At 30.3% G+C, this 21,877-nt stretch overlaps 1 pseudogene; it reads left to right on the forward strand.

Annotated features, from left to right (window-relative positions):
- Window positions 1–12,638: 12,638 nt before the first annotated feature.
- On the forward strand, window positions 12,639–16,914 carry LOC100785639 (glycerol-3-phosphate dehydrogenase [NAD(+)]-like; annotated as a pseudogene).
- The last annotated feature ends 4,963 nt before the right edge of the window (window positions 16,915–21,877 follow it).

A 21,877-nucleotide genomic window follows, 5' to 3' on the forward strand; every position in this document is an offset into this window, starting at 1 on the left:
TTGAAAGGATTCGATGATATTCAAGGAAGTAAATCCATGGCTATTGCTAAATAGATTTTAGTTAAAGTAAGTCATTTAAACAATGGTTGATGTCTTAAAAATTACATTTTATTACTATGTACACTAATTTTCAGTTAACTTTGAATATCTTATTGAATATAGTGTAATAAGCAAAGAAGAAGCACTAAGTGCGGCTATTATGTGATGCATTGGATGTCAACGATAGTCCTAGGAGGTTTCAAAGATAATTGAGAAATGGTAATTGTTTACTTCAAAACTAATTTCATTTGTTACACTTGTTATTATTTATACTGATTAAGTTATGTTTAATTATATCATGCAATATTTTACTAATCCAAGATCATTGGAACCAAAGAGATTAAAGGCAATTTGCATTCAATGGGCAAGATGTCATCTCAGAGTTAAAATGAAACACTAGGTGTTTAAGGAATTTTACAATTGTATAAATAGTTTAATTAGATTCGGTTATAGTACATGATTTTATGTATTGACATTATTGTTTTCTTTAACTATTTCTTATAATTGATAGTAATTATTCAATAATGATATAAAAATTTGTATTGTGAAACTGGCTGGATTGATCTATTTTTTAATTTGCAGGTTTGGGTAATATTAAAAAAAATAGACAAGATATTAAACAAAAATTGAAAAAAAAAAAAACAACATCGATTTTTTCTAAAAACCAATGTTGTGGTGCACAAATCAACATCATTTTTTTATAAAAAAAACCATGTTGTTTTATGCCTAACAAGATTGGTTTTCCTAAAAACTGATGTTGTAGTGCACTCACAACATCGGTTTATGGAAAAATTGATGTTGTGGTACACCTGACAACATAGGTTTTCCTGAAAACCGATGTTGTCGTGTGCAACACAACATCGGTTTTCTGTTAGATGTATGACAATATCAGTTTTTCTAAAAACTGATGCTTATTTATGTCCCACAACATCGGTTTTTAGGAAAATAGATGTTGTATTTTTACATATTTTACATTTTTTTGGTTTATTGTTGATTATGCGACATCGATTTTTTTAAAAACGTTCTTGTGTAGTGTATGTTAACATTGGTTTTCATAAAAACGATGTTAACATTGAGTTCTTTAACGTAAGTGGTTTCAACATTGGTTAAAAATCGATGTTGATAGTCGAAAATAACTGATGTTAAAAGGCTATTTTCTACTAGTGAACTATCAACACCAATAGTGGCAGAGCGCTTCAACTCATCAAAGATTAAACTTTGTGCTTGTGTTGAAACAAAGCCCCGTAGTCTCTTGTAAAATGGTGTATTGAACCTATGGTCAACCACATTAAGGCTTTTTTGTAATGATGCCTTAAATTCAGTATGTTACAGTATAAGCAGGATATTCATTACATCCTAACAAGTACACAAATCTCTCATGCTATCACGAAACAACCTCTTTAGTCATGCATGCGAGCCTTTAACCTTGTAAAGAAGTTTAGTGTAATGTCAACAGAAGATACATAACAAACAAAATGTAAAACAAGTAATTAATTACAAAAATGTACCTATTAGTTGTTGTGTTTCTAAGATGCATTAACAAAATTAGTCCCTGCTTGTACAAATCTTTCTTTGTGATGCAACAACAATGTATAATAAACATACTCCTGAAATGTCGGATAACGTGCTCACATGTTTATAAATTTTTTCAACTATTGCTCATATATTTGTTCATCAGTAGTGATTCAATCCTCCATAGAAAGAGACCAGTCACCAGAGACATGAGCAACAGGCTCCAAGAGGATTAGGCTAGAGCTGCTGAAGAAGACCCTAGGATTCTCATGACTCTTAGGATAGATTTCTAAGCTCATGGGCAAAGATTGGGTCCACTTTTCTTTATAAATATTAGAATAATTTTTCCTTCTTTTGGGCCTTATATTTTGGCCATTTTAGGTTTGTAAGGTACCTTACAAATTAAGGGCACCGTACAAATTAAGGGCAACCTACCCTACAAGTTAAGGGTACCATAGTAGTATAAGGTTTTAGCCTTGTATTTCAGGGCATTTTGAGTAGTCTTTATAATAGGGACTTTTTTTTTGTATTTTCATGTATTTTGACATGGGATACGCTTAGTTATTGGAGGGGTGTGAGTAGTCCCCCTCTAGCTTCTCAAGGAAGCTTTCTTCCTTGCTTCCTAAGAAAGCTACCTTCCTTGCTTCCTAAGAAAGCTACCTTCCTTGCTTCTGAAGAAAGTTTCCCATTGTATTTTGACATGGGGGGTGAGCTTAGCTATTGGAGGGGTGTGAGTAGCCCCCCTCTAGCTTCTAAAGGAAGCTTTTTTCCTCTAGCTTCCCAAGGAATCTCAAGGAAGCTTCCCATGTGCTAAGCTATAAATAGAAACATGTATAACACTTGTCATAACTTTGATGAATGAGAAACCTGTGAGACACACTTCAAAGTTCAACTTTTCTCCTTAATCTCCTTCAATTCCCATGCCCCCCCCCCCTCTCTCTCTCATTCTCTTCCTCCATTGAAGTTTCCTCTCTAAGATTCTTATCTAAGACACTCTCTTGGTGGTGAAGTTTCTCCTTCCATGGCTTATTCTCTAGTGGATGGTGCCTTCTCTCACCTCTTCTCCTTTATCTTTTGCTGCAACTCCATGGCTAAAAATCACCATTGAAAGACCTTATTGAAGCTCAAAGATCTAGCTTCCATAGAAGCTTCTCAAGCAAGCTTCCATCAAGTAGAATTCACCAAGCTTGCCTAAGCATTCATCACAACCTCCTAGTTTTCTGCTTTAGTCACAAGCATCTTGTATTTTGCTCTGGAATTCTTAGAAATATGGAATTCACATAACAAGTTAGTTGAAGAAGGGAAGACAATCTCCAACGCATTAATCAAAGCAAGATCTCTGTTAGTGATAATCACTTGAGGCAACACACCATCCTTCATAAACAATACTTTGACCTTATATAAATTCCATTAAAAAAATTTTTTCCTCTCAAATTGTAAATAAGCAAATGCAATAGAAAAGGTCATCTTTGTCAAAGTCACACCAATAATCTCCAACAATGGAAGATGATATTTGTTTGTCTTGTAGGTAGTATCACAAATCAACATTGTTGGGAATGAATTTAATAGCTTGATTGAATCTAGATAAGACCACATTATATCTTTGACAACATCTTGAGTGTCCAATCTTTTGAACCAATACACATATTGATCGCGTTCTATCAACTTTAGTAGATGTTGCACCTCCATTATTGGACCCTTTTGTCCGCGTCAATATCTTTTTCACTCATTGTATACGGTCTTAATGGTGTTGAAATTTTTCTGATCTTTCTTTGATTGTCAACAAAATTTGACTAGGCTTCACCATGTTTTTGGTCATTTGACTAAGCATAATTTTTTTCTTCATTGCTTAAACGACCAAAATATGCATGTCCCAACAATGTTTCACTAACTTTGTGTAAACACAAAGGGTTTATGAACAATGAACTTTTCTTGGAAGAGAAAGTATTGAACAAAAACTCTATGAAAGAAATCTGTTAATCATGAAAGGAATCAGTCTTTTTTTTTAGTATTTGAAATTCGTGCCATGGTCACATATTTATAATCATTTGATGACTCAAGTTAAAGTTTGTGACTCTTGGCAATTTCTTTAAAACTAGTCACTTTAAAAGTTATGACTTTTTTGAAAAACTAGTCACTTTAAAAGTTGTGACTCTTTTGAAAACTAGTCACTTAAAGATTGTGACTTTCGAAAAATCTTCAAAAACAAGTCACCTTAAGAATTATGACTTTTGGTAATTTATTTTTCGAAATTAGTCACTGGTAATCGATTACCATCATAGTGTAATCGATTACACATCAACAGATGTGACTCTTCATGTTTAAATTTGAAAATCAAAATGTTTAGAAACTCTGGTAATCAATTACAAGTATTGTGTAATTGATTACACAAGTTTAAAATGATTTGAAAATGTTTTATCACTAGTTGGGACTCTTGAAATTTGAAATCTAACGTTTTAAAACATTGGTAATCGATTACAGCTTTGTAAATCAGTTTGAAAAACAATGTTGGCTACTGGTAATCGATTACTATCTTCTGGTAATCGATTACCAGAGAGTAAAACTCTTTGGTAAAAGATTTTGCGAAAAATTATTGTGCTACTCAATGTTTTGAAAAAACTTTTTTAGTACTTATCTTGATTGAGTCTTCTCTTGATTCTTGAATCTTGATCTTGATTGTTCTTGAATCTTGATTCTTGAAACTTGATTGTTCTTGAATCTTGAATCTTGAAAATGATTGTTCTTGAATCTTGAAACTTGATTCTTGAAGCTTTTTGACTCATGATTCTTTGGAACTTGCTTAATTCTTGATTCTTTGGCATCATCAAAATAATCTTGGAAGTCATTGCTTCCACAATATCATGCATACATGCATCATTGACTAGGAAATGCAATTCAGCATGTTCAAAATGATTGGAATTGCATGGATTCATAGTTGTTAGCCTTGAAGAGTTGAAACTCTCATAACGTAAGCTTTAAAATCACTAAGTTTCAGCTTTGCATCAATATAATCGACTATATGCTAATATAGTAGACTTAAGATTCATTCACATTTAGTTGATTATCTTTAGTATCTAATTGACTATATCAAGTTTCATGAGTTTCTGTTTTCACAAACAGATGACTATATGGTAACATAATTGACTATTTGTTCATCAGGAAACCCAGGTAATGAGAAAAATAATTTAGTCAATTATCTCTAAGGGACAATCGACTATATTCGTTCTGAGGCTATAAAAATGAGTTTTTCAAAGGACTTTGTCTCTGACACTTTTTCTCTCATATTTTACACTGGATTTCATTGAGAGCACTTTAAACATCTAAGCACCATCACCACTTTGATCCTTATTTAGAAACATCATTTTACATTGGATGTAATGGATTTTTGCAAAGGATCATGAAGGAAAGTTGATACTACAAAGAAAATGTTTTGAAACTTTCATATCGTTCACATATAAAGTGAAATCTTTCCTTGATCTGTGTTTTTGATTTTCGTTTTCATTGAGTAGGTTTCTCAATGGTGTGCATGTAGTGGATTTTTTACATGTAGTTTAGTTCTTGATAGTTTTTCAAGAGTTTATGCATTTATGGTGTGCATTTTCTTTTGACTTTGGTTTTCATTTAGTAGATTTCTCAATGGTGTGAACGTCGTAGATTTTTTACATGTAGGTTTAGTTCTTGATAGGTTTTCAAGAGTTTAGGCTTTTATGGTATGCATTTGCTTGTGAGTTTAGTTATAACTCAAAGATTATAGTAGAAAGGTCCTAGTGGGTTACTATGGATCAACTTAATGCAAATTTTCTAGAAATCAAACCAATATAAATTGTGTGTGAATCTTTTTCTCTATTCGTTCAACTCTTTATTGCTTATTGGTTAAGGTTCTTAACACTTGATTTTTTATATTTGTTTCGTATCTTTGTTTAAACCATAAGTTATGTTAAAAAAAACATAAGGGTGCTTACAACACATCTTACTCTCTTGGATTGACTGGATTAAAGGAAAAGGTTTTGCGAAAAATTTTGCTTTGGGTCTAAAATTGTTTTAAAACCAATTCATTCCCCTATTGGTTTGTGATTTCATGCGTCATTATTTTCAACACTTTGTGGTTGTGAACACAACACATAACAAAAAATTTCTAACCTACCTCTTTGACAAACTTTTCCTTTAATTTAAATGGACACCCACATTTTATGGTTTGAGTGCTCTTTCAAACTAACTTATCTTTGTATTATTGCTTGCAACTTCCTCCATATTCACAACCTAATACAACTTAGATTATCCTCCCATTTTTTGACTTATGATTGATGATAAAAAAAATCCAAGTCTCTTTCCCAAATCTCAAACCCAACGCAACAAATCATCTCGATTTGCAAAAACCTTAAAACAAAATATTTTTCTTCACTTACGCAACACACATATACAAATATAAAATCATTCATCACCTAATCAACATATCTCATCAGTTGTGAAATGATTGGAAAAGTCAGGGTAATCAGGTTGAGGGGTCATTGTTCAACCCATTATTGGGATCTTAATGTTGATTTCTTAAACCATCATAATCTGCAAGCATTTCATCTGATTGATTGGGATGATACAAATCATTTTGTCTATCATCAAGCATGTGTTCCAAAACCATGAGGAACTGTAACTTCATCCGCAAAAAATGTATTGCAATCCATGTATTCTGTGCAAATAACCATTTAGGAAAAATTAAAAATATGACACAAATATTTCAGCAAGAAAGAAAAATACTCAATGAAATCATGATTCCATTGTGAGTCCAAACCTAGACAACAACAAAATCGTGATTATGTTGTGTTAAAAAAAACTTACCAAAGTTGGATGGTTTGCCAAGAGAGAAGAGAAGTGATGGAGAAGTGAGAAAGGAAGGGAGAAGGGTTGAAGGCATTGTGAAAGAGTGATGGAGAAGTGAGAGAGGAAAGGAGAAGGGTAAAAGGGTCAAATAGCTATGGTTGGTAGTGCCAATAACAAATTAGGTAGTGACAATCACAATGCCCTATTTTTTATTAGAGTTGTCAATTTAGGTTAGTTTGACCAATTTGAGTTCATCTAACTAACACATTTTTAAACTAAACTAATTTAATGGCGGGTTGGAATTTTGCTAATTTAGCTTGATCTTAACGGGCTGTAAGTTAAATAGATTGACATGTGAATTACTTTTTAAAAAAAATTAAAATTAAATAGGTTGACACATGATCTATTTTATTTTTAAAGTATAGAAATTTTAAAATTATAAAAATAAATTAACTTTTTTATGGAAAAAATAAAATAAAATAAATTTTATATATCAAGATAATAAAATATTCTTAATCATTGTAAACTAAAATAAAAAATATATCCAATAAACAGTAAAATATAATGCATAATAATTATAAAATAGAATGCATCAATTACAATAATATACTGGTGTTAGTCATAAAAAATTAAGAAACATTAACAACACAAGTATTAAATATATAATTTATAATTTTAATAATTGTAAAAATAATAAATAAATAAAAATAAATAAGGCCAATAGATTGGTCCAACTCATCATGGGTCAATCTAGTTTGGGCCAATGAAAAATCGGATCAAAATAAACTCGGACTAAAATTATCAAAATCCAATTCAATTCTTGCATCGGACTAATCTGATCAACTAATTTGACACCTCAAATTTTCATGAAAAATTATAAATTTAGAATTTATTTAGAATGTGTTTTCAGTCTAAAGGTTTTCATTTGTTAAAAAAAGCCTAAAAAAAGTTGCTTGAAAAAACATTCTAAAGGTTTTCATATTTTTTGTTCTAGGTCAGAGATCATGGATGTCCCCAATCCATTAGGTCAAAGACTAATCCCGCTCGCAATACGTGATTACTGCGGGTATAAGAAAATTTTCCACACGATGGAAATTAAACATGAGTTCTCCCATTAAATAGACTGTTCTCACTCATGTGAATACAGTGAAACCTTACACTGTTGTACCAACCCTTTGGGTTCTAAAGGTTTTCATACTATTTTTTAATAATAAATCATTATATGTATGCATGGTTAAAAGGTTATTATAAGATGATTAGTAGTTTCTCAAAACAAAAAAAAAAAAATAAGATGATTAGTAAATAGTTGACCGTGTATAAATTTTTATATTAAGAATCCATGAAAATTCAATTCTAAATAATTCTTAAATTTTTCATTTAAGTTCATAAAATGGTAAGAGTTTAATTTTGATATAATTTTTTCATTATCGATCAATTATATTTAAACCATCCCGTTATTACTTTTAATATAATTATTATAAAAATTAAAAATATTAATATATCAATTTATTCTAATTAAAATCATATTATATTTATATTTATATTATATAGAGAGAGGAAATGATATTGGAAAAAACTCTAAATACTTTAGATATTACCTAGTATTTTAGTACGTAGATAATCTTTTATATAATTGAAATTTACTATAAATAAATATTTTCAATGTATAAATTACATTATAATTAAAATTCATAATAAATAAATATATTTGAATATATAGATTATATTTTGGATTTACAATAAACAATTTAAGTTGTAATATAAAGTTTTTATTGATAAATTATATTAAAATATATTGATTTAAAATATTAATTGAAATTTAATTTATAAGTAGAAGTGAAAGAGGATAGATTAAAATGAAAATATGTTTAAGAAGATAAAAAAAAAGAGTAGCTTAAAATAGTTGACAATTTGTTTTTGGCTGGTTGCAAGGTTATTCTGTGAAATGCGCCTTTAAAGAAAAGAAAAAAAAAATATTAAGAAAGTCTGATTGAGAAAGTGAATGTGAGTTTTGCTTTTTAAGTTATGCATTCTAATTTATAATATAAAAATAGATGTGTTATTACATTAATTTTAAACTAATTTTGTTATAAAATTAATCGCTTAAATATTTAAAATGTCACAACTTTTTGTCAATATTAAAGATTAAAGATAATCACTTTTAAGGCATAGATAAAATTATTAGATATTTTAAAAATTTCATGACATTATTATTCACTTGGTAAAATATATTTATCTATTAGTGTTAAGAAAAGAAAAGAATTATATACAATTACGTGGATCTATACTTAAAATTTATCAGGAAAAATAATGATATTTACACATATTTATAATCATATAAATTTACTAATGGTTAAATATATTTCACAAGAGATTAATAATATCACGGAATCATGAGAATGAATTAAATTATATCAGTGTAATTTTGATATTTATTACACTATTTTATAATTATCATTTAAATAATATTTTCTTAAAACTCATCGTTAGATTGAAAGTTCATTTCATATGTATTATATGACACATATGTAAAATTTTATATTAATTTAAAATTATTTATTAATTCGTTCGTATAGTTTAAAATCAACATAATATAAACATTTTAAAATATATTAAAATATGAATAATTTGATTATCTTCTTCTTGTTGGTTAATTTTGAGAAAATTTAACACAAATAATCTTAATAATATTTAGATATAATTTAATTATTAGATTAATAAAAATGAAATTATATCAAATTATAAAAATAATGTAATATTTATCAAAGTTAAACGTTTGATTTCTCGTTTCAGCTATACCTTTGAAAGTGATTTGTGAAGTAAACGTTTGAGTGTAGAATTCCAATAATCCTACTCAACTGTAAACTTGTTAATTTGGGGATAACTTTGTTATATTCATCCTCAATTACTCAGTGGGCGTGACAATGTTGACCTCTGTTAACAATCTCATTGGCCAATGAGTTACAAACTAGAAAATGGATCGATGGAATTTAATTTCAAAACAATTAATCATCAATTCAATTGTTATCCCTTGGCAATAACTCGAACCATATATACATGCATATTTAGGTGATAGAATAATTTATGACACTGATAAGTAGAGCTTTAAATGTATTCATAGATTAGCAACACACTCTTAATTCCTTACTTTATATTTATGATTAAAATTTATTAAAATTCATAAAATTCGGAGTTAAGATTTGTTATATAAAAAACTCATAATTTGATGATTTTCAAAACAAAATTTGACCAATAATAAATAACATGTTATTTTTCAAAACAAAATTTGATCAATAATAAATAACATGTTATTTTTGTACACCAAAGAAAAACTTTAACATCTATTATCATGAAATTGTGGATAAGAAATACTCTTATCTAAAAATATGAGGTAGAGAAACATGACTTCTAACACTAGGAAAATAATGGATAAACAATTGTAGAATTTTAAAGTTAAAAGATAAGGTACATTTAATGTATAGTAAAAATTGAATTTTTATCACTAAGGTTAAGGTGATTTAAATATAAAGTGAAAGATTATATTTTACTAGATGAAGTCTATTTAAATGGATGCATTGGAAGTTGTTTTTGTTTCACCTTCCAAGAGAACTTATTTATTATAGTTGGTGACAATCTTTACTAAAAATAGAGAAGAGAATTAATGGAGAATACACACATGAAGAGAGAGTGTGTGAGAAGAGAAATTGTGAAACAAAGTCACTTTGTTAAAAGAAAAGTATCTTTGTGTAAAAGTGTTATAATTGTTTGTAACCATTGAGTGGGAAATTTGAGTTTGTAAAATGATACACAATTTAAAGTGGGTTACAATCTTGTAATCATTTTTGTGATAGTGAAATACTTTTGAGATGGTTCTGTGGACGTATGCAAGAGGTGTCGAACCATGCTAAATTTTTGTGTTAATTATTTTTTTCTTACGGTGTAATCTTTGTTATATTTTCACGATTCTTTGTGGGTGTGAGTAATTTTATTTGTGGGAGCATTGATTACCAAACAATGATATCAGAGCTATGGCCAGGAGCACACGATGGTTTGAGATATTGTTGTTTGATGGAAAAATAAATTTTATGATTTGGCATAGTACTATTCAAGAGCTTTTGGTGCAACAAGATCTTGGTCAGGCGCTAGAAGTTGAAAGACCAACTTCTATAAATGAAACCGAGTGGACTAAGATCCAAAGGAGGGTTGTGAGCATGATTTGGTTTACCCTTGCTCTCAAGATAAAACACAAAGTGTTGAAGGAGACAACACCAAAGGTGTTGTGGGAGAAGCTCGAGGATATCTATGCGTCAAAGTTGCTAACCAATTGCCTTTGTTTAAAAATGAAGTTGTATCAACTCAAAATGGAGATGAGAGAAGATCTCCATGACGACATCAACAAGTTCAATCAACTAGTAAGTCAATTGTTGAATGCAAATGATAAACTCTTTGATGAGGAGCAGACATTGTTGTTGCTGGCCTCACTACCAAGGTCCTTTAAAGCTTTGGTTCAAACGTTGTTTGTGGGAAGATCAACTTTGAAGTTGGATGAGGTGACTGTCGCTCTTAGAGAAAATGAGAGAATGATGAGAATTGAAAATGTTGATGATGAATATCATGCACTAATTGTGATGGAGTCTGAGTGAGGGCGGAATCATTTAAGGAGACATGATGGGCCAAGAGGAAGATCAAAATCGCAATCGCGTCTGCAACGAGATATGAGTAACATGCAATGTTACTATTGCAGTGAAAATGATCATGTGCAAGTGAGGTGCAAACAAATGAAGGAAGACTTAAAGAAATTAAGAGATATGAACAAAGATGATACCAACTCCCAAACTAATGTAGTAAAAAGTGTTAAAGATAAAGATAACATGTTTTTGACAACAAATGACAAGATTGCTAAAACAAAATGGGTGATAGATTATGTTGCCTCAAAGCATATTTGTAGAGATCAAGAGATGTTTGACACTTTAAAAACCGATGGATAATTTGGCCATTTCAAATTAGGGAATGGTGAAATAATAAAGGTTGAAGGCATATGGAGCATGAGGATGAAGTTCCATGATGGTGCTATTCAAACCTTTTCTAATGTAAGGTTTATACCTTCCACTGTTGTCAATATCATTTCTATAAGGGAGATGACATCACAAGAGTATAAGTATGTTGGTTCAAAGTGGGGATGCAAGGTGTACAAGGAGAGACAATTGGTGTTGTAAGGACAGAAAAATAAAGGTAACCTTTATTATTTGGATGGACAAGCCTTAAAGAGAAACCATGATAGCAAAGTGAAGAAGAAAGTAAAATTTTCTAATGTTGTAGAAGTGTTGGGAGATACATCCATTGGAGGGAGAGTTTGTTCACTTTCAAATTGATAGAAGGATATTTCTCTTTTGGCTTGAAAGGGAAAATTATAGAGTTCTAAGCCAAAAGATAAGGTGTATTTAATGCATAATGAGAATTAAATTTTTACCACTAAGGTTTAGGTGATTTAAATGTAAAGTGGAAGATTACATTTTATTAGATGAAGTCTATTTGAATGTATGCATTGAAAGTTGTTTTTGTTTCAACTTCCAAGAGAACTTATTTATTATAGTTGGTGACAATCTTCACCATAAATAGAGAAGAGAATTAATGGAGAAGACACAGATGAAGAGAGAGTGTGTGAAAAGAGAAATTATGAAACAAAGTCATTTTCTTGAGAGAAAAGTGTCTTTGTGTGAAAGTATTATAATTTCTTGTAATAATTGGATGAAGTACTCGAGTTTGTGAAGTGATACATAATTTTAGGTGAGTTACAATCTTGTAATTATTTCTGTGATACTGAAATACTTTTGAGACGATTCCGTGTACGTAGACAATGAGTGTCAAACCACGCTAAATTCTTTTGTTCATTATTATTTTTTCTACAGTGTAATCTTTATCGTGTTGTCACAATTCTTTGTGGGTGTGAATAATTTTCTTTGTGTGAACTTTAATTACTCAACATAAATAAATACTATGCAACTAATTATTATAAAAATTAATAAATTTATTATATATAATAATGTCTAATTAAATTACATTGTAAAACTCTTTTATATTTTCAATACACAACTTATTTTCTCAAATAATAAGTGTTAATAAAATATATGTAATGGAGGAGTATTGAGGTATGATTAGTCTTCACTTCACACAAAGAAGTGAAACAAAATCTGGAACAGGTGTGCATGGATAGATTCAGAAAGTGGTCCCCACTAGAGCAGCAAAAACACTGCAAATATAGAAGGGATCGCAAGATTTAACTCTGAAACATAGTTTCTCACGAAACTGGTGTGCCACCTCCGCCCCCATGACCCTTATCTTTCCCTTCTTATATTTGCCCTTTAGCCTCTATTCTTCTTTTTCACTGCTCAAATTATTGCTTTGCATTGCATTGCTCACTTCTCTTTCTGTTGTTTCTTCATGGCTCCAGCCTTGGAAGCCAAACAAGTTGTTCTTCCACAAGAGGGAGAAACTACTGTGGCACCGAACAACTTCTTGAACAGTGTTGTCAATGATGCCACACACAGATCCAAAGTCACTGTTATTGGAAGTGGCAACTGGGGCAGTGTTGCTGCTAAGCTCATTGCCTCCAACACCCTCAGGCTTAGCTCCTTCCATGGTAATTCTCTTGTTCTTTGAGTGCTGTGATTGAGGTTCTTTATTGATGATTGAAGATGAAGTGTTAATGTATCAAGTGACCAAATTAGTTTCCAGAATCATGAACATGGGTTAATTTAGTCTCTGAATTTACAAAAATTAAATTTTAGTCCTTCAAATTAGGTAGCTAATGATGTTCATTTTAGTTGCTGATGTTATTAAATGACAGTTATTTTAGTCTTGAAATTGTAAAAAAATTAATCGTATTTTTAGTCTGTTGCAATTGTGCAATTTTGGTCTCTTCTGTTACAATTGCGCCAATTGGGTTCCTCAAGATTTCTTACATCTACTATATTGGATAGAATCAGGATGGAGGGATGTGATTGGAAATGCAGAAAAAACTTAAGGATCCTATCGGCGCAATTAGAAAATGTGGTGGGAATCAATATCGTACAATTATGATGTAATTAACAAAAAAAAGGGACTCAAATGACTTATATCAACGATTTCAAAAATTAAAATGACATTTTTACAGTTTTATAGATTGGATTGACTGATACTCGTAATTTCATGGACTAATTTAATGAGTTACTCAATTTCGGACAAGTGCATTGTGTAGAGTGATGTTTTAAATTTGATGCTTTAAATATATCTGGTGGGGTAAGGATTTTATTGTTGTTTTTTTGTTTTTGTATTATGCTTAAACATAACTTTCCTTAGTAAAAAAAAATCTTTCCTTTAGAATCTTAAATTTCCAATTTTGATGAATCCAGATGAAGTGAGGATGTGGGTATATGAGGAGACATTACGAAGTGGTGAGCAGCTCACAGATGTCATCAATCGAACCAATGTAAGGACTAGCTATTCATTTCATTATCAATGAGATTCTATTTTTTTTTCAGTGAATATTACCATTATTTTAACCACACCAAGAAAGAAATTGAACATCACTGTTTCTTTTGGCAGGAAAATGTCAAATATCTTCCTGGAATCAAGCTTGGCAAAAATGTTGTTGCAGATCCAGACCTTGAAAGTGCAGGTATTTGATTTAGTTTTTTATTTATTTATTCTGTGATTTATAAGGTTAAAAATAAAATTCACAAATTCACACCAAAAGAACCAAATTTTTAAACAAAGAAAAGGATGCAAAACTCTACAAGTGTTAAAAACATGTTCACTGTTTACTTTTGGGGTACATTATGCAGTGAAGGATTCCAACATGTTAGTGTTTGTGACTCCACATCAATTTATGGAAGGAATATGCAAAAGGCTTGTTGGGAAAATAAGGGAAGATTCTGAGGCTATTTCCCTTGTTAAAGGGATGGAGGTCAAAATGGAAGGCCCATGCATGATCTAGTCTCATCTCTCAGCATCTGGGAATCAATTGTTCTGTTTTAATGGGTGCCAACATAGCAAATGAGGTAGTTTGAAGAAATTAGAGTTTTAATTTTATTTTTCTTGTAATTTTAATTTTCTGTTTATTTTATATTTGGTTGTTGTAATTATTATTAGTGTTTGTGCAGATAGCTGTGGAGAAGTTTAGTGAAGCAACTGTTGGATACAGGCTCAATAGAGAAGTTGCTGAGAGATGGGTTCAGTTGTTTTATACTCACTATTTCATTGTGACAGCTGTGAGTGCATCACATTCTTTAATAAATGAGCAGCAAACTAGGAAATATCTCTCATCACATGTAATTCTGAACATGTTTTTAAAAAATGGTTCACAACTTTTAGCTGCAACGTCATGGTTTTTGGGGTGTTTGCATTGCAAATGTGTGGCCACATGGACCGCATTTGTGCACAATATCAAGGACTGTGACAAAACAGCCACCCGAATTGCATTTTAAAACCTTAATTTTGAATGAAACTGAGGAATTTGCTCTTAAAAAGTAATCCTTAATACCAAGGAAATGTCATCATGCCTCCCGACAGAATGTTATGGTCATGACTCATGCGTACTTTTAAATTTGTAAAACAGAGATACTATTTGAGCTTATGATTTTTGTGTTTATGTAATTAATAGGTTCAGGATGTTGAAGGAGTTGAACTGTGTGGAACTTTGAAAAATGTTGTGGCCATAGCAGCAGGTTTGCTTTACAGTATATGCACTTTGTCCTCTCCCTTTTTTCTATTTTTGCAAACAATCAAGGAATGACACACAAATGGGACAGGTTTTGTCGATGGCCTGGAGATGGGAAATAATACAAAAGTAAGGTTAAAAGATTTTATGATCAGAAGGTTTTCAAAAAGAGAAAAAAAAAAAGAAAAAGAAAAATTCTATTTGTCTTTGATTTGGTTTTCTATATATGTGTAGGCTGCAATCATGAGACTTGGTCTTAGAGAAATGAAGGCATTTTCAAAGTTGTTGTTTCCATCTGTTAAGGACAGCACTTTTTTTGAGAGCTGTGGTGTAGCTGACCTTATCACAACATGCTGTAAGGAAGCTAATTAATTTCACCTTATTTTTCATTGCTTATCTTATGAAAATCATATTGTCTGTGGCAGTGGGTGGAAGAAACAGGAAAGTTGCTGAGGCTTATGCAAGGAATGGAGGGAAGAGGTTGTTTTGTATTTCTCTTTTGTCCATATTTTCTAGGGTGAGGAAATGAAAATGTCTGATTTAGTTATATATTTCCTAATTTTCTGCAGGTCTTTTGATGAGGTTGAAGCAGAAATGCTACAAGGCCAGAAATTGCAGGTATGTTCATGAAACTTAGCATGGCAAATAATACAATATATAGGCTCTGTTGGGATAAAATTTTCAATAGGATCTTATAAAAGAAGAAAATAAGAAGGTACAATTAATTGAATTTTTCCAATATTTTAAAACTTAAAATCAACTTATGCACTTAACTTTTATAAAAGCTCTCTCATCTAACTTGTCCGATAGTTGAGGTATATAAGTTGATTTTAACTTGTGTAAAAAGTTCATTTCATTTTACTTTTTTTTTGTTCTCAGTGCTTACGGAGAAGTTTATCAAAACAAGACCTTACTCTATAAAGCAACTGCTAGATAATCTAAGAATCAGATACAATCACAAATGCATCATTAGATGGATATATGTACTATAACTTGTTAAATACAAGAGTAGCTATAAAACAAGACGGTCCTTTGTGCATAAAATTTGAGCTTCATTATCTTTATCCAAAATTCCAGGCTTATAAACAATCAAACCCAGTTTAAATTTTGATATCAATGCGAATTTCTTCATACATTAAAGCAAATCACCATATTCTTTTTACTGGAAAGAATCATACACAACGATTCTAAAATCAGTAGTGGTTTTTGTGTTCTTAGTTTTGATGTCCTTATTAATCTAACTTTCTTGCACCAAGGGTGTCTCAACTGCGAGTGAGGTTTATGAGGTTCTAAGCCATCGCGGGTGGCTAGAGTTGTTCCCTCTCTTCTCAACAGTGCATGAGATAAGCACTGGCCTACTTCCACCATCAGCAATAGTTGAATACAGTGAGAAGCTACCCAAATCCTTCTAATTGAAGGCATATTTTGTTCTATAAGAAATATAAGTTACAGTGACAGTTTCGTGGATATACAAACAACATGCTTTAGCTGTATCAACTGTGAAAAGCCTTGGTGGCTAGGCTGCTTTTTCTTTCCAAATATCATGCGAACAAGGAGCTTGTTTCCATATGGTTGAGGTTCTCTGAAGGCCAAGGAAGTTGACTTTTTTGTATGAAGTTCTTCTCAAGTTATATTATTCCACTGCAAACGATACATGCAGCAAACTTACATAGTTTACGTATACATTAAAGTAGTAATTTAAATTTCTCTATTGATTGAGTTTTCCATATTCCTTAAGGTATTGATTGAGCTGTGTTTTATTCTTTAATTTGGATGAGGAAAATGCTTTAGGATTAACACTTCAGGTTGTATATGTTGAAGGACAACATGAGCTGAGATTAATTTGCCCATTGCTTTTGTTCTGCACTTTCTTTGCCCCTCTTTGCTCTCTCTCTATTTCAAATGGGACTTTTTGACTGGGCATCCAATGCAATTGCAAGTGATGTTAATATAAGTAAAGTAGTGATAATTGTTTTTACCTTCCGGATTGTCCAATCCGGAATGTAAAAGTTGTAACCAATCCAGCATGTAATTGGCCAATCCGGAAGCCAAAAAAGGGTGCAGGAAGCAATTACCTTGTAACAATTGAGGTGTGTTTTTGTTAGCGGGCCAAGTACATCATCAAAACCCAAAAGGAATGTCCAAATGCCCTTTTGGTTGAGGGAATTTTTAGGTATTTCTTCTTGTATCCCAAAAAACTCAAGCAACACCTCTTTTCATTACGGATAGAGTAAAACTACATTATGGATTTAAAAGTTACGTTTGATTGGATAAGTTTGGATGGAGGGAGTGGGAAGTAATATCACATAATAGGCATCAACGCTACTCCTGACCAATATTATATCAATTCCCATTTTATGAGTACTCAAAACAAAAAATATTATTATCTACAAATCAAATCAACTCTCAAAATATGCGATTCCAATTATTAAAATATGTGGTTCCAAATACACTCAAATTTGTGCCTTTTGTAAAGACACAGTAACTTGGAGGTGGGTGAGGAAGGGGTCCTGGGATAAATTCATTCGTTTTATAACTCAATGTGTTTTTTTTTTTACATGTTTTATAATTCAATGTTGTGTCATCATAAAAAAGTCTTGTGTAAATCATTGAATCTTACGTTTTACACAGATCGAGCATTAGAATTGAACTTTTTTTTACATTATAATTAAAAATCTAATAATTGCATTTATGCATTGTGTTTCAAATAATTAAATGTTGTCTGGTCATTTAAATTACTGGATGTTTGAATTTACACCAACTTTGCGTACAAAGACAGGAACAAAGGATATAAGAAAATTGTACTACTTAGCATAATGAGATATTTACGAAGTCACGATACAATCAAAGCAACTTCTGTTTCATAAGATTTTGATGTTTAATAATTCATGTGACATATAACTTCTAATAATGAAGTGTAACACTAAGCAATTAAACAATTTCTTATATAATAAAAAGAAAAATGTTTGTTTCTTAATGAGGATATTGTAAATTTAATTAGTATATACAAGTAAGAAATTTACAGGATCTCAAGGCTAATAACAACAATAATACTACTACCAAAACATTAATATATATAACAACAATAACAATTAATATTTCGTTAGATTTTCATTACAGTGATAAATCTTTAAGTTTAGTTTCTATTTAATATTAAAAAATATACCATTAATTAGAAATTATATAGTACATATGATTTTTAATGTAATTATCACAAGTTAAAAAAAACTTATTGTATAGCAATGTAAAATCCTTTTACATCACTATATAAACTATTTTTTCATTGCGGACCTACATTGCCTGGATGCAAATGCACCCCTTACTTTTAGGAAGATCTAAGTGTATATCTAGTATTTTTTTTTTATCATTTCCCTCCCTCTATTTTTATAATTTGAATAAGCTATTCCCAATTTTTAGTTGGTGGCAATTTTTGTCTTTTATTGGCTAGGTTCCTTTCTTATATTTTGTTATCTTTTTGGCTCATTTGTTACTTTTATGTTTATTTAGCTAAACATTTCATTTCATCTTATATTTTATTTTCATATGTATGATAATAATTGAATTTAATTATTCATTTGATCTTGTGTTACCTTTTTGTTGTTTTAATCTCTATTCCCATAAACTAGACATTCAAGTCCATTCACATGCATTTTTAATTCCTTTTGGTCTTTTTTGTTGTATCTTAACTTTGTTAGGTAAAACTTCACAAAATTTATAAGGATTGTTAAATTGTCAAAAATGATCATTTTAGTAATAAATTTGTGGTGGCTTTGTACCACCATAAATTAAAATTTGGTGGCATTAGTATACACTTAATGAAATAAAGATTAAAATGGAATTAAAAGTACATGTATAGATTAAAACGTAGTTTCTAGATATAATCTTAAGACCAAAACATAAAAATAGTATAAGTGTAAGGACTAAATAAAATAATAATAATAATAATAATAATAATAATAATAATAATAATAATAATAATAATAATAATAATAATAATAATAATAATTATTATTATTATTATTATTATTATTATTATTATTATTATTATTATTATTTAAAATAAATCATCTCTATTGACTTTAGGATTTTGGATTTGTCAATGTATTTTCTCTTTGGACTATCTATCCACATAGAACAACACTTAGAAGTGTTCATCCCTTTCAAGCTTAGCGCTTGAGGGCCTATGGATTGTTTGACCATATAGAGGTTGACTATTAGAAGCACCCACACCTTTAAGCTTAGCACTTGAGCAGTTATGATTGTTGGACAAAACAAGCCAACTAAGTACAATTCAATTAGACCTTTAACCTTGAGCCCAATGACATTCCTTAAATATGAGTGACCACCATTGGTCAATATAGGTTTCGAATTCTAGGGAATTTCTAGAGGCACCCAACATTTTTGTTGGGGCATCCAACAACATAATGAAAGGATTAAAATGTTTTTCACTTTTTCATGGATCATCGATCCGCATGCTCATACGGATATGCCTCATACAGATCGCCGATCCGTATGAGTTTTTTTTTTTACGGATTGTCAATCCGTAGGTTCATACGGATTGCCAATCCATATTAGGCCTACAGATTCCCAATCCGTATGTGGCCCATAGGATTTTTTTTATTTTTTTTCAAAAATATAATTTACGATTTAATTTAAAATTAATGGTCCAAGTAAACTTGTGCCTCCTACATTATTAATAAAACAATCAAACCAACTGAGTTAATAGATACGTTATGTTATAAATAAATAGTGTCATTATATATAATACTAAAATTTCTAATTTATATTTAATATACATGTAAATTTACATAATAAATTTTGTGATGATTATTTTTTATCTAATAATTAATTTGTTTACATATATAAATTATAAATAAAAATCATAGGTTTAATATGTATTTACATATGTAAAAAAATATCAAATTTATTTAATTATCAAATGCTATAAAAAAAACATCTAAATACATTATTCAATTAAATATCATGTTTATTTAATTTTTAATCATTATAATAAACATCTAAATACATCATTCAATTAAATATCAAATTTGTTTAATTATCAAATTTTGTAAATAAAGTAAATGAATAAAAAATTTCTAAAGAAATAATTTTTAAATTTTTTTACTATCACGATAGTATATAAATTGGGTCGTTAAGGCCCTACTTTGTGGGGTTCCAGAAATTTTGTAAACAATTTTTAAAAAACTAGTAATTAAGAGTTGATATTAAATTAAGGATACTTTTGTAAAAATGTATTACTTTATTTTCAAACAATATATATTTTAGAATTTTAGGTGTCTTTCACCTGGAATTTACACCATTAGTAGTTGATTATTAGATTTAATGGGTATTGATTTTGTAAAAAAATAAATAAATTTTAATAGTTGATTTTGCATTGTAAAGTACAAGATTACTAAATTTTAAACAAATTTGAATATATTTTATATATTGAAAAACTCATTATATAATTTTTGTGTCTGTTATATATAACGATACTATTTATTTATAACATAATGTATCTATTAGGTCAGTTGGTTTGAATGTTTTATTAATAATGCAAGAGGTACAAGTTTAATCCCTGCTTAGGTCCCTCCTCGAATTCTCATACATGAACTTTCTTATTTTTTTTTAATCTAAATTAAAGAAATAAAAAATAAGCATGTATTAAGTTAATAAATTATAAATGCTAATTCAAAATGTATATAATATGATAATCAATTTACGACACTTTAAGTTTTACTTAAGAAAGCAATATATTAAAACATATTCAATATTGGCCTAGGAGATGGAACCTTTCTGTAACTTGTAAACAGGGACGTATCCAGAATCATATTAAAGGAGTTTTTTTTTTTTTTATCATTTGATATGTAACTTTTAATAAATAGTGATATTCACAAATATTATTTGTTGGTTTTACACATAAAATTAATGCTTTCTTATTCTTATTGCTTAGGGATTTCCTATTTTGGTGGGTAGGACTTATTTGGATTTATTGGACAGACATCTATGTTAAAGGAATGAGAGTTGCTAGGTGCACCCAGCAATATTACTGGTGCACCCAGCAATTTATTGAAACTACCATTTTACCCTTCATTAAAAAAGTTTAAAATATTTAAATAGTTTTCTTCTCCTCTCTCGGAATCACTCAGCCACTTCTTCTTTCTTATGCTTTTCTTCCTTTACTCACCTCTTCCGCGAGCCTTCTCCTCCACCGCGAGCCCAGCTGCTGCTTTTTCGGTTGGACGCCATTTCCGTTCGAGGTAGGTGTCCCTAATCTTCCCTTTGCTTTTATTATGCACTGTAGTTGTAGCATTTAGGGTAGGTTAGAAGAACCTTAGATTAGGGGAACCTTAGGGTAGAAGACGAGAGCAGGAGACGCCGGAAAAAATGGGGAAATGGCTGACGGCGGAGTCTTCCGGAAGACCCGTTAGGGGTTCTTCCGGAAGAACCTTTTCCGGAAAGTTTCCGGAAGAAGTGTTCTTCCGGAAGTAACCAAACGTCTTCCGGAAGAACACTTCTTCCGGAAGACTCTCGAAAAAGGTTCTTCCGAGAACTTTCCAGAAGAAGTGGTTCATCCGGAAGAAATCCGGAAGACGCCCTCTTCCGGAAGAACTTTTAAATTTTCGGAAGACCTTTCCGGAAGAACCACTTCTTCCGGAATGTTTCCGGAAGAACCACTTCTTCCGGAAGTGGTTTTTTTGTTTCTTTTTTTTGCTTTTTATTTTTTTTATAATTTTTTTAAACAGAAATTGTTTTGTTTTTTTTTTAAAATGAATTATTGTATTTATTTTGGTTATTTTGTTTTTTAGATTT

Source organism: Glycine max, chromosome 5 (genome assembly GCF_000004515.6).
Source record: "Glycine max cultivar Williams 82 chromosome 5, Glycine_max_v4.0, whole genome shotgun sequence".
Taxonomy (NCBI): domain Eukaryota; kingdom Viridiplantae; phylum Streptophyta; class Magnoliopsida; order Fabales; family Fabaceae; genus Glycine; species Glycine max.